Raw genomic sequence first — 14,117 nt, 5'->3', positions numbered from 1 at the left:
CTCGGAAGGGACGGCCGAAAAGTAAGCCAGCGCTGCCGGAAACCATGGGGTAAGTCGTGCGAACGTGTCGAATGGGGGCGGTGCCCGCTGGTTCGGGCGAAGGCGGTCCTTTTGCGTCTCAGCTGCCGGAGCCCAGACCCCAATCCCAAACTGGGCCTCCGCCGTCCCTGCCCCTCTGTGGGCCCCGCAAGGCCTGACACAGCCACTGAGCTCGGCTGGGGCCGCTCCGGGTCAGTGAGGAAAATCTGACTCCTGTTTCCAGATAGGGCGGGGAAGCACAGTTGAGAGAAAAGGAGTTTTCTGTTACTGAGGAAAAGACTTACCCAAACTCTCATCCAAACACTCCTTTTTCAGTTAAAGGAGAGCGTGTCCGCCATGGGAGGCAGTTTATTCACATCTGTGTGAAAGAGCTGGGGCTGGCGAAGGTGCCATTTCTGGGGTCCCTTCGACCCTTTTTCCTTCATCTTCCTCCAGACTCGCTTTTCTTTTTCCTTCGTGAATATCAGCCTCTCACATTAGCTTCATAACGCTCCACGTGCACCAGGTCCTTTATTTTTCCTTTGTTTCGACTCCTAACACTTGAATTTAAAAGTTACTGTTTCGAGTTTGAAAATGTGAAAATAGATTCACAAAAGCCTATGTTACTTGGGAAGGTCATTCAATTAGTAACCGATAGCTCCAAGACTGCCGAGTTCCCATTGTAGCTTTCACCTGGTCCCGGTGAAATACAGACGTCGACTACAGAATTAACGAGTAATGCAATGCCTCTTTAACAGAATTTCTTGTTTTCAGGGAGGGTGTTTTTTTTTTTTTAATGTAATGCCCAATCTTCTGATTTATTTTTAAAATTAGTGGTAGGCCAGTTGAGGGTAGGAATAAGGTCATAGTCATTTTTATTCCGAGTTACAAAATTTGAAGGATCTTCTTTTCTGAAGACAAAATATTTGAAATGGCAATTTATGCTTCTAAAGCACACAACTTAGCGACTATGGCATACTATATGTGACTTGAACCCAGAGCTTAAAAGAAGTGAAACAGACTAAGAGGAAGCGCATCATGAACAGCAAAGCAGTATACAAATATAAAGTAACAGTGGGACCTCAATATATTTTTGTTGATTATTAATCCCATAAAGGTGATGATTGTCAGTCCCCGTTTATCAAAGGCCTGGAACTAGGGAATGGCTGGAACTAGGGAGTGGGTTCTCCCATAGGGCTACTGCAAATTCTAACCTTTTTAGACAAGAAGAGACAGATTGTTTTGATGTTTCTGACATTGCAGTGCTTTGAAATCAATTTCAGGTGTGCCTCTCCAGCCCACAGAGTTCTTCACCATTCATATGGGTAGCCTCCAACCCCCCCACCCCGACCCCCACCAGATTTGTTTTGCATCCTCTTGAATGTAAAAGTGGGAGCAAAGAGCAGCAAAGAAAGCTTAACTGGAAGAAGAAAATAGCTCCTAAGAGAAGCGGCAACAAGAGACTAAGCAGCTTTTTTTTCCCAGTCCTCTGTGAGGCCCATTCCCCTTTCTGCCCTTGCCTGGAGGGGATGCCTTGGCCACCTTCCAATGAATTCTCCCCACCCCACCTGACTCCCTTTTTTCCAAGTTAGAGTGTATTTCTGTAAAGTGCTGCCATAAGGACCTGGACTAAGACAAAACCTTTGCAAAACTTAAAAGTCTTAAAGGGAAAAAAATTACCCTTTTACCATAACAGAAAAAAAAAAAAAAAGACAGCATACACCTATATTTGAGAAATGTGCATTATCTATATGAAGAAAACCAGAGAATTTTAAGGACATTAGAAATGACCTAAGTAATTGAAAAGATAACATGTTCTAATGAAAAGATTCAATATTATACTGATGTCAATTTAATGTAATTTCCATCAAAATTTCAATGGTAAGATTTTGGAACTTGACAAGTTGATTCTAAAATTCTTCTGAAAGACTAAACATACGAGCACTGCCAAGAAGCTTTGAGGAGAAAATAGAACAAGAGGCACTTGGAGGGGCCATGCCCTACCAGATAGCAGAGTGACCTATGAAGCCACAGTAACCAAAGCAGCATGATACTGACAAAGAGATAGACAAATATCAACAGAAACAACTAAGATTACATGGCAACTTTTTTTTTACTCTTTCTCTTTTTAGTCGCTAAGTCATTACCAACTTGCCACCCCATGGACTGTAGCCTGCCAGGCTCCTCTGTCCATGGGATTCTCCAGGCATGAATCCTGGAGTGGGTTGCCATTTCCTCTCCAATTGACTTTAATGGTATAAAAATGTGAGTTGTTCCATAGTTTTGGAACAACTAGCTCTCCATCTGAAAAAAACTTAAGTTCCTAACCTTACATCACACAAATTAAATTCCAGAAGGATCAAAGAGCTAAACATTCTTTTAAAAATTAACTCTAAGGACTCTTTAAAGTTTGAATTCAAATTCACCTCTTAAAGAATTATTATCTTAATTTAAAAAACATGCAATGTCATTTCAAAAAAATTATCCTTAGAATATAATATACAGGCCTTGCTACTGCATAATTGCATATTGTTCAGTCAATAAGTCATGTTTGACTCTGCACCCCCAAAAGCTGCAGCATGCCAGGCTTCCCTGTACTTCACTACCTTCCTGAGTTTGCTCAAACTCAGGTCCATTGAGTCAGTGATGCCTTCTAACTGTCTCATCCTCTGTGGCCCCATTCTTCTCTTGCTCTCAATCTTTCCTGGCATCAGGGACTTTTCCATATTATCATGAATGAAATTATGTTTCTCAAAGAAATGCTATGACATTATGCTCTTAATTTACAAACACCCTTCTGAGTTGTATGCCACAGGAATCACACTCCACCTAAAATCAGAAATGTGCATCAGGTTTCATCTCCATATTATTGTGAGGAGGAAAGTGAGCTATAAGCAGCAGTGAAAGCTGCTTGACACCTCAAGTTCCCTGGGGTAGCATCCGCAAAATGCTTGTTACTAAAGGGGTAAAGGAAGTTATGCTGGTGACTAGCTTAGGCAGCAAGGAAGGAGAGAAGGAAGGAAAGGTATCTTCATACAAGAATGACAAAATCAGCCACCAGAGAATGTAAACCTCAGCATCGTGGTCCAGTGCTTGTTTGTTTCTGCAGCCTTGGAGCATGCAATCCCCTGGACTGTTGCCCATGGGGAACAGAAGTAATAGTTCATCTTTAGGACATGAGCCTCGTCTCTGACCTGGACGTCACCACTCCGGTGCAACAGCCTCCTGCAACAGATCAGATGACCGAAACCTAAGGATTCCTTTGTAATGAAAATTTCACACTTGAAATTGCATTGTGGGTAGGAAGGGTGAAATTGGATGCTTTGTTTCATCAGCTAGGTATCTTCGTGGAGTGGAAAGGCAAGGGTTGGGGGGAATATGAAAGGGAATGAAGAGGTGCAAATATTAACCTCCAAAAGTAGATTTTGGTAAAAGAGTTTGTACTAGTTAGTTTGTGTGCCTGGCACCCACAGCCCCAGAATTCAGTGGTCAGAGGCAGTCTATGTTAGAACCACATATCATGTCTCTTGGCTCCGCTCCCAGACTGAGCCACAAAAGACTGGTCCAGGAACTGACCGAGTCACCACAATCAAATATATGGGACAAATCAGCAGTTTTGGAGGAGATCTGGCTTGAGAACTCTGCGTTGGACCACAACTAAGCAAGCCCATCCTGCCTGGTTACAGGAGAGACTGAATGTTAGGTGCACGGAGGGAAAGCTGGAGAAGCAGATGCCAAGTTCAATGCAAAATCAGCGAAAGCCTGAGAATAAACAGCTGGCTGAGAAGCTGCAAAATAATGTTTCGGTGACCCAGCAGCAGCCATGGTCACCCAGCCCAGGAGGAATTGCAGTTCTGCACAAAGTACACTGAGGGATTCCCTGAGTGGCTTTATAGTAAACCTGAGGTCACCTGAGAGTGCCTTTAATTCTTTTCATTATCTATCCTGGCAGCCCATGGAATCATCTGAGAAGAGGGCTAAGAAGGGCTATAAAAAGATTGACCTTGGGTTTAATTCAGAACACAAAAAGGAAAAGATGGTATGAGAACTACATTTGCTGTTCAAGCTCATGGGAAAACAGCAAAAGCCTGATAGGAGGTGAGAGTGGAGACAGCTATGGAGAAGAGAAGAAAGCAGACATCACTGTTTCGGGCATAACCCATACAAGACCTGTTGACAAAGTCAGGTACATATGTGACAAGTGTCTGCCATCTCAGTTCTGCCTACATGCAAGGCTGGAGAGAGGAAAGAAATGGTGTGCAGCAAGGGAAGAAGCTGCAAATAGAATAGCAATAAAAACCTCCAAAGTGAAACAAAGACAAGTGAAATCAGAGAGCTTAGGGTCTCCAAGACCGAGGTAAGGGGAAAGGCAGAGCCTGCTTTGGAATCTCAGAGCTTTAGGTAGAACCTCAAACTTAGAGCACTCTTTAACTCTTTCACTCATTCGACCAGTATTTACTGAGCCCTGACTATGTGCCAGACTCTGTGCTGCATTGGGGGTAGATACAGACAACAACAGTGCAGCTCGTGTTCTCAGGAGCCGCCAGTGTGGTGGAAGAGACACTCCAGCAATCACATCTCAATTGCATGTGCTTCCTATCATTGCTGTAACAAATGACACCAAACAGTTGCTTGAAGCAACACATGTTTATTAGCTTATAATTGTGAAGATAAGGAGTCCAAAATGGATCTCATTGGGCTAAAAATTAAAGTGTCCTCGGGGCTTTGTTACTTTCTGGAGGTTCCAGGGGAGAATCTGTTTTCTCGTCTTTTCCAGCTGCCTGCATCCCTGGCGAGCAGCCCCCTTCCATCTTCGCAGCCAGCAATGAGTCTTTTTCACATCATATCACTCTTGACACTGACCCTTCTGATTTCCTCTTCTCTATTTAAAAAGGATCATTGTGATTACATTGGACTCACCTGGGTGCTCCAAAATATTCTTATTCTGTGGTCAGTTGATTTACAACTTCAGTGCCATCTACAATCTTAATTCTCCCTTGCCATATAACATTTTTAATTGAATAAATTTGGCATATAACATTGTATAAATTTATTAGAGTGTACATGTAACATTTGCCCAGATTCTGGGAATTAGGACATAGACCTCTTTGCGGGGAGGGGCCATTATGTTGCCTATCACAAGCGTGATGCATGTTATAGTAGAGATAGTGATATGGGAAATGGGTCTCATCCCAGACTGGAAACTGAATTCCTGCTGCAGCCTCTCCCTCTCATCCCAGATAGTTAGAAATAACAGAAAACATATAAAAGTAGGTAAATAAATTCATAATTACCCTGGATAACAAGGAGGGCCCTTAGTGGGCCAGAAACCATGAGGAGTCCCTGAAAGAAGGATGGCAAATGGAAACTAGACAGACAAGAAGATCACAGCCCCAAACGTGCATAACAGTAGACTGCCAAAGGCATTGAAAACAGCGGCAAGAGCATGCCGTGCCCAGAGAAGGCGGATCCTGGGAGCTCCTGGCCTCAGGAGTCATCAACAGCGCACTGATTATTCAGCATGCTGCAGCCTGTCAGCCACTCCACACATGCTCTCCCTTCTTGTCTCCTGGGGCCACAAAATTCCAGCAGGAGTATATGCCTTCAGGTGGGAGCAGTGGATATAAGATTGTCAGATGGAGAAAAAGGACAGTGTTCTTGGTGACTGGTGACATAAAGGAGAAAAAGGGAGCACCTGATTGTGGAAGATGAGCTGCCAAAACATCCCATCTCTGAGTATATCCCCCTGCCCAAGTAACTGACAAGATGATGCTATATATATCATGACATTATCTCATACCCCTTTTGCTAAAGAGTGTACAGTCATACAGGAATCTGAGGTAAAGGAGGAGCCTCCAACTAATAATTACCAAACATTGGGAGAAAGCATCGTAAAAGAGACAGCAGTGCGTAGAGGAACTTTCATGCAGTGAAATAAATCATAGAGTGAAAACAAGACTTTAGAAGAATTATAACATTCTTGGGTGGAAAAAGATATCACACTGAATTTTTCTGATCAACTGAAAAATTGAACATGATTATGAAGCAACAAAAATGCTCAAAAGAGTGATCTGAGTAAGCCCAGGTAAAGGATACATGTGTGACCAGAAGGATTGAGCAAATATGTGTTTTTTCAGCACATAGCTCAACACCAAATATACAAAGTATTTTATTTTTTTTAACTAAGATACCCAGAGGATTGATCTAACACTTTCAACATCAGCTAATAATAAGGCTCTGAAGGAGAAAATAGAAAGAATATGAAAGGAAATTATACACAAAGGAACAAAATATCATAGAAATGAAGGAAAATAACAAACATGAATCTTCAGTTTGAAAAGTCCCATCAAATGCCAATTAGGATCTCTTTTACAAATTAACATGAGATTTAGTGTGACACAATTTCGGATGTGTGGTAAGGAGGAAATCTTGAAAATGTCCGATGGAGGAAAAAAAAATAGATGAAGTACAAAAGTATGAGAATCATATGAGCATTAAGTCTAATTGAAAACCAGGATACAAGAAGCAGAGAGAATTTTTCAAAATTCAGAGGAAAAAATCTTTGACACTAGAGTTATACCCACAGCCCAACCATCATCATTCAATTGCAAAAATAAAAAGACTTTTTCTGTTGCAAAGGACTCAGAAAGTTTATCACCTACAGACTTAGTCTGAAATAAATAATAAAAGAAGGTAGGTCAATACTAAGAAAAATGAGCCCAAGAAAAAGGTAAAAAGCAATGGTCAGCAAAGACTTCAGTTAATTTATTCAAACTAAAGAACTTCCCAACCCAGAAATCAAACCAGGGTCTCCTGCATTGCAGGTGGATTCTTTACCAACTGAGCTGTCAGGGAAGCCCTCTCAAACTAAAGAGTAGGACAAAATGGGGTGTGGGGGTGGGGGGAAGGGTATGGGGAGAAACATTAAAAGGATAAGAAGCCAGGAGCTGGTGGCAGATGGTGAATGCAGCACCTTGCCAAAGAGTAGGAAAGGAAATCTTCAGAGCTGTGGGCCCGCACAAGCACAGGATTTGCAGAATTTAATAAAAGTATGAAGATCTTGCCAGGAAACTTGAAAACAACCAAAGAGATGATGTATCAAGAAATTATTTAAATTAGCAAAACTGTATAAAGACAAAGTGAAATACAAATCTTCCAAATCTGATAGACCTAAAGTTAGTCTTTAAGAGCCCACAGACTTTTTCCCACTACTGGGGAAAACATTCATTTAAGGAGCTGACGACCACGTCATTCCATCACCACATCATTTCATTGTTAAGGTTCTATTCAAGTGAACATGGATACAGGGGATTACATATAATTCAACTTTCTACTGGGAAAATGGTGAATAAGCTAAAGAGGCAAGGGAACATGGGACTGTCCTGCTGAGTGAAGCCTCAGGAACTTTGGGTCATGAGAAATCTAAGTCATCTACAGGTGGATGATAGAGATAGGGTCATTCCTTTTGTAAGTGATCTGAATACATCAATGGAGAAAATCAGCAGCCAGATGTTAGATTCTGCTTAAACTGTGAAGCAGCAGCTTCAGTTTATTTGATGGAGAATTGAGTCCTTACAATGACCCAACAAATGTTCAATTTCTGAAGTCTATTACGAGAAGGGTAACTGTCTGCATGTATGCCTGAAATTCTGCAACTAATATTATAAATCCTTTAAACTGGCATTATTTTATTCATTTATTTTTAATTGACTGATAACTGCTTTACAACATTGTGTTGGTTTCCATCTTACATCAGCATATATCCCCTCCCTCTTGAACCTCCTTCCCACCTCCAACCCCTTTAGATTGTCTCAGAGCACCAGATTTAAGCTCCTTGTGTCATACAACAAATTTCCACTGGGTATATAATTTTTCATATGGTAATGTACATGTTTTGATGCTACTCTCTTAATTCGTCCCACCCTCTCCTTCCCCCAATGTCCCCTCAAGCCTGTTCTCTATGTCTGCATCTCCATTGCTGCCCTGCAAATAGATTCATCAGTACCATCTTTCTAGATTCCATGTATATGCTTTAACATATGATATTTGTATTTTTCTTTCTGACTTGCTTCACTCTGTATAACGGGCTCTAGGTTCATCCACCTCATTAGAACTGACTCAACTGTGTTCCTTTTTATGACTGAGTAATATTCCGTTGTATATATGTACCACAACTTCTTATCCATTCATCTATCGATGGGCATCTAAGCAGCTTACCTGTCCTCAGTTCAGTTCAGTTAAGTCACTCAGTCGTGTCCAACTTTTTGCGACCCCATGAATTGCAGCACGCCAGGCCTCCCGGTCCATCACCAACTCCCGGAGTTCACTCAAACTCTCGTCCATTGAGTCAGTGATGCCATCCAACCATCTTATCCTCTGTCGTCCCCTTCTCCTCCTGCCCCCAATCCCTCCCAGCATCAGAGTCTTTTCCAATGAGTCAACTCTTCGCATGAGGTGGCCAAAGTACTGGAGTTTCAGCTTTAGCATCATTCCTTCCAAAGAACACCCAGGACTGATCTCCTTTAGAATGGACTGGTTAGATCTCCTTGCAGTCCAAGGGACTCTCAAGAGTCTTCTGCAACACCACAGTTCAAAATCATCAATTCTTCAGCGCTCAGCTTTCTTCACAGTCCAACTCTCGCATCCATACGTGACCATTGGAAAAACCATAGCCTTGACTAGACGGACCTTTGTTGGCAAAGTAATGTCTCTGCTTTTCAATATGCTATCTAGGTTGGTCATAACTTTCCTTCCAAGGAGTAAGCGTCTTAATTTCATGGCTGCAATCACCATCTGCAGTGATTTTGGAGTCCCAAAAAGTAAAGTCTGACACTGTTTCCACTGTTTCCCCATCTATTTCCCATGAAGTAATGGGACCAGATGCCATGATCTTCATTTTCTGAATGTTGAGCTTTAAGCCAACTTTTTCACTCTCCTCTTTCACTTTCATCAAGAGGCTTTTTAGTTCCTCTTCACTTTCTGCCATAAGGGTGGTATCATCTGCATATCTGAGGTTATTGATATTTCTCCAGACAATCTTGATTCCAGCTTGTGCTTCTTCCAGCCCAGCGTTTCTCATGATGTACTCGGCATATACGTTAAATAAGCAGGGTGACAATATACAGCCTTGACGTACTCCTTTTCCTATTTGGAACCAGTCTGTTGTTCCATGTCCAGTTCTAACTGTTGCCTCCTGACCTGCATATAGGTTTCTCAAGAGGCAGGTCAGGTGCTCTGGTATTCCCATCTCTTTCAGAATTTTCCACAGTTTCTTGTGATCCACACAGTCAAAGGGTTTGGCATAGTCAATAAAGCAGAAATAGATGTTTTTCTGGAACTCGCTTGCTTTTTCGATGATCCAGCGGATGTTGGCAATTTGATCTCTGGTTCCTCTGCCTTTTCTGAAACCAGCTTGAACATCTGGAAGTTCACGGTTCACACATTGCTAAAGCCTGGCTTGGAGAATTTTGAGCATTACTTTACTAGTGTGTGAGATGAGTGCAACTGTGCGGTACCTGTCCTAGATGTTGTAAATAGTGCTGCAATGAACATTGGGATACCTGTGTCTTTTTCGATTATGGTTTTCTCAGGGTATATGCCAAATAATGGGATTGCAGGGTCATCTGGTAATTTTATTCTTAGTTTTTTTAGAAATCTCCATATTATTCTCCATAGGGCTGTATCAATTTACATTCCCACCAACAGTACAGGAGGATTCCCTTTTCTCCATACCCTCTCCAGCATTTATTGTTTGTAGATTTTTTGATGATGGCATTCTGACCCATGTAAGGGAGGATGATACCTCATTGTGGTTTTGATTTGCATTTTCTCTGCGACTGAACTGAACTGACTGAACTGAATAATGAGTGATGTTTAGCATCTTTTTGTGTGTTCATTAGCCATCTGTATAAACTGGCATTGCTGGCAGAAGATTTCAAAAGAAATTCCTCTGGAGTTTCTGCAACTGGTTCAGAGTGGCCACATGAACTTGGGTACAGAGGAGTATCATGATCAGTAATACATATAACCTAGAATAAGATTCAAGGCTTTTAAGAGATAAAGCAAAAACTTGGAAGCCTTACACCTGAAATCATTAATACACCTTCCCCCCAGAAAAGAAGTCAGTACTTAATGCAGTTGTTCCTGTTAACAATTCAGTGCCAGTGACAAAAATTCCAATCAAGTTAGCCAATGAGAGTCATTTGATACAAAGATTCAACATTACACCCAGGATCCTGGATGTTCCAGACTTTATTGTACACTCTGTCCTGAATTTGCAACGTTTTACTTATTCTTGGCCTTCATTTCCAGAGAGTCAACAAGAAACAGATAATTCTTCATGCCTTGGTACGCCAGCAACTAAAATAATATTATTGCTATCCAAGCAGTAGCAGATCGGAAAGATGGTGTGCTGTATTAATAAGAAAAATACTTCCAGCATAAAAGCAATCAAATTATTTTTATTACTTTCCAGATGCATTTTGGTTTTATTGTTATTCTATCTTCCAGCCTTAGTATAGATACATTTGGACCAGGAAGAGGTCTTGAGATAAATATGTTCCAGTTTGCAGGGCTGGTTTATGTTGAAACTTTTAAACATCCAGGCAAACCAGTTTGTTACAAGCTCAGTATTAATGTAACAATATTTGTTTGCAGGGGCAAAAAATGAACAAAACCCCTTTTGATAAATCATTTGGTAGAATTTGCATTGAAGTTTCTCTATAATGTTCTGACCAACAGCCATTAAGAAATCTTTTAGTCAAAATAAGTTTTTTGTGATATATACTGAAAAGTATTTATATGCTGATTTTGAACTAGTTTGATCATTCAATAATTATTTCTTTTATTAAGAAATTATGCATCTTTTAACTTATGGATTTAGCTATATATTCAGTTCAGTTCAGTTGCTCAGAGACTGAGACAGAACTGTGTTTGACCGTCTCCTGTGGACGTACGGGTCGGCAATGTTCTGCTTCAGGGACAGGGGCTCTGGGTGTGGATATGGCATAAGTCCTCTTGGAGGAGGTCACCTTTAACCCCACCATAGAGCTACCAGAACTTACATAGGACTGGGGAAAAGACTCTTGGAGGGCACAAACAGAACCTTGTGCACCAAGACCCAGGAGAAAGGAACAGTGACCCCACAGGAGTCTTGTCTGTGCATGTCCGTGAGTCTGGCAAAGGTGTGGTTTGGTGGTGGTCTGCTGCAGGGACTGTAGCAGTAGATGCAGGGATCTTTTTTGGGAGTTCACCATTATCTTCATTACCTCCACTATAGTTCAGTTCAGTTCAGTTGCTCAGTCGTGTCCGACTCTGCGACCCCATGAATCTCAGCACGCCAGGCCTCCCTGTCCATCACCAACTCCTGGAGTTCACTCAAACTCACGCCCATCGAGTCGGTGATGCCATCCAGCCATCTCATCCTCTGTAATCCCCTTCTCCTCTTGCCCCCAATCCCTCCCAGCATCAGAGTCTTTTCCAATGAGTCAACTCTTCGCATGAGGTGGCCAAAGTACTGGAGTTTCAGCTTTAGCATCATTCCTTCCAAAGAACACCCAGGGCTGATCTCCTTTAGAATGGACTGGTTGGATCTCCTTGCAGTCCAAGGGACTCTCAAGAGTCTTCTGCAACACCACAGTTCAAAACCATCAGTTCTTTGGCGCTCAGCTTTCTTCACAGTCCAACTCTCACATCCATACATGACCACTGGAAAAACCATAGCCTTGACTAGATGGACCTTTGTTGGCAAAATAATATCTCTGCTTTTCAATATGCTATCTAGGTTGGTCATAATTTTTCTTCCAAGGAGTAAGCGTCTTTTAATTTCATGGCTGCAGTCACCATTTGCAATGATTTTGGAGCCCCAAAAAATAAAGTCTGACACTGTTTCCACTGTTTCCCCATCTATTTCCATGAAGTGATGGGACCAGATGCCATGATCTTCGTTTTCTGAATGTTGAGCTTTAAGCCAACTTTTTCACTCTCCTCTTTCAATATATATTACCCAGATCAAAAAATACAGCTTGGCATTGTTACGTGTAAAGCTACAACCATCATAAACTAGAAACACAAAGACATTAAGGTCAGTAATCCTTGGAAAGACGTGTTAAACAACATTCTATTTATTTATTTATGGCTGTGCAAGGTTTGTTGTGGCTCATGGGCTCTTCCTGGTGTTCAGGCTCTCTAGTTACAGCACACAGGCTTTGTTGCCCTGCACAATGTGGGATCTTAGCTCCCCAACTAAGGATTGAACCCACATCCCCTGGATTAGAAGGCAATTCTTTATCACTGAACCACCAAGAAAGTCCCTAAACAGCACTTGAAAATAGAGTAATTACAGTCCCTTTCAGAGCCTGCCTTGATCACACTCATTTATTCACTGAACACATTTTTCTAGGGGACACATATATATATTGGGCTTCCCTGGTGGCTTAGCAGGTAAAGAATCCACCTGCAATGTGAGAGACCTGGGTTCGATCCCTGGGTTGGGAAGATCCCCTGGAGAAGGGAAAGGCTACCCACTCCAGTATTCTGACCTGGAGAACTCCATGGACTGTATAGTCCATGGGTCACAAAGAGTCGGACATGACTGAGAAACTTTCACTTCTTCACTTTCATTCTAACTGTTCAACCCAGAATATATTCTACTCCAAGACAAGACTAGTGTAGAAATTCAGGAATGTATTATTAATCAAACATATTGAACCTAAAGAATGATCCACATAAATATTCGAAATTCTGCTGGAGCCAAGTATTTCCTGGATGAGACAGACATCAGGAAGCAGAGAAAAGCTTTTTTCTTCTACCCAGATGCCACTTCATCTTTGGTCACTATTTCTGGTTAGTCTTCTGTTAACTGCCATAACAGAGCATCACAAGTTTGGTGGCTTAAAAGAACACAGATTAATCATCCTACAATTCTTTAGGTTAGAAGTCTGATTTGGGTCTCCCTGAGCTAAAATCAAGGTGACAGCAGGGCTGCTTTCCTTTCAGGAGGCTTGAAGGAAAAAATCAGTTCCTGGCCTTTCCAGCTTCTTAGAAGCTGTCTCTGCTCCTTGACGTTTGACCCCCTTCTTCTACCTTAAAAGCTAGCAACGTTGAATCTCTCTGACTGTATCCTGTCATCACATCTCTCTGACAACAGCCATAAAAGAGTCTCTGTTTTTAAGGACTCCTGTGATTAGATTGGTCTCACAGGATAATCCACAGTTATCTCCCCTATCTTAGGGTCTGTAGTAGCCTTATTCACATCTGCAAAGGCCACTTTGCCAGGTAAAGTAACATATCACAGGCTCTGTCGGAGGCTTCGGGAGAGAATCTATTCTTAGCTTCTCCTAACCTGTGGCACCTGCTGGCATCCCTTAGCTCATGGCTGTGTCACTCCAAGGCTGCAGTGACAGGTATAAGATCTAATGGAAAGGGCTGTTACACCACACAAAGCAGGTTGAACTTTGTATAGACAAGTTTTTAAGTCACCTAAGGGATAAAATCATCAAAGAAGTTACCCCTGGGCACCAGGTGGGACGTGGACTGGAAAGGTAGAAAGTGACTGCTTATAGTAAGGAGGCTGCTGAGCTGCCCAATCAAGAATGGCCCTTTAGAATGTAAACTGGTGCAGCCACTGTGGAAAACGCTATGGGCGGTCCTTTTAAAACTAAAAATAGAGTTATCATATGGTCCAGCTGTCGCACTCCTGTGCATATGTACAGAAAAAGACAAAAACTCTAATTCTAAAAGATACATCTACCCAATGTTCATAGCAGCACTATTTACAATAGCCAAGACATGGAAACAACCCAAGTGCCCATCAACAGGTGATTGGTTTAAGATGTATTGTGTGCTAAGTTGCTTCATTCACATCTCACTCTTTGTGATCCATGGACTGTAGCCTGCCAGGCTCCTCTGTCCATGGGATTCTCCAACAAGAATACTGGAGCAGGTTGCCATGCCCTCTTCCAGGGAATCTTCCTGACCCAAGGATTGAACCCGAGTCTCTTTCATCTCCTGCATTGGCTGGCAGGTTCTTCTACCACTGAACCACCTGGGAAGCCCTTAAGATGTAGTATGTATATATAAATATATAAAATGGAATATTA

General features: G+C 41.9%; 1 pseudogene; it reads left to right on the top strand.

Moving 5' to 3' along the window:
* Positions 1–6,902: 6,902 nt before the first annotated feature.
* Positions 6,903–13,257, top strand: LOC129647324 (UBX domain-containing protein 2B-like; annotated as a pseudogene).
* The last annotated feature ends 860 nt before the right edge of the window (positions 13,258–14,117 follow it).

Source organism: Bubalus kerabau, chromosome 3, assembly GCF_029407905.1.
Source record: "Bubalus kerabau isolate K-KA32 ecotype Philippines breed swamp buffalo chromosome 3, PCC_UOA_SB_1v2, whole genome shotgun sequence".
NCBI lineage: Eukaryota > Metazoa > Chordata > Mammalia > Artiodactyla > Bovidae > Bubalus > Bubalus kerabau.
This window is presented reverse-complemented; position numbering and strand designations above follow the sequence as displayed.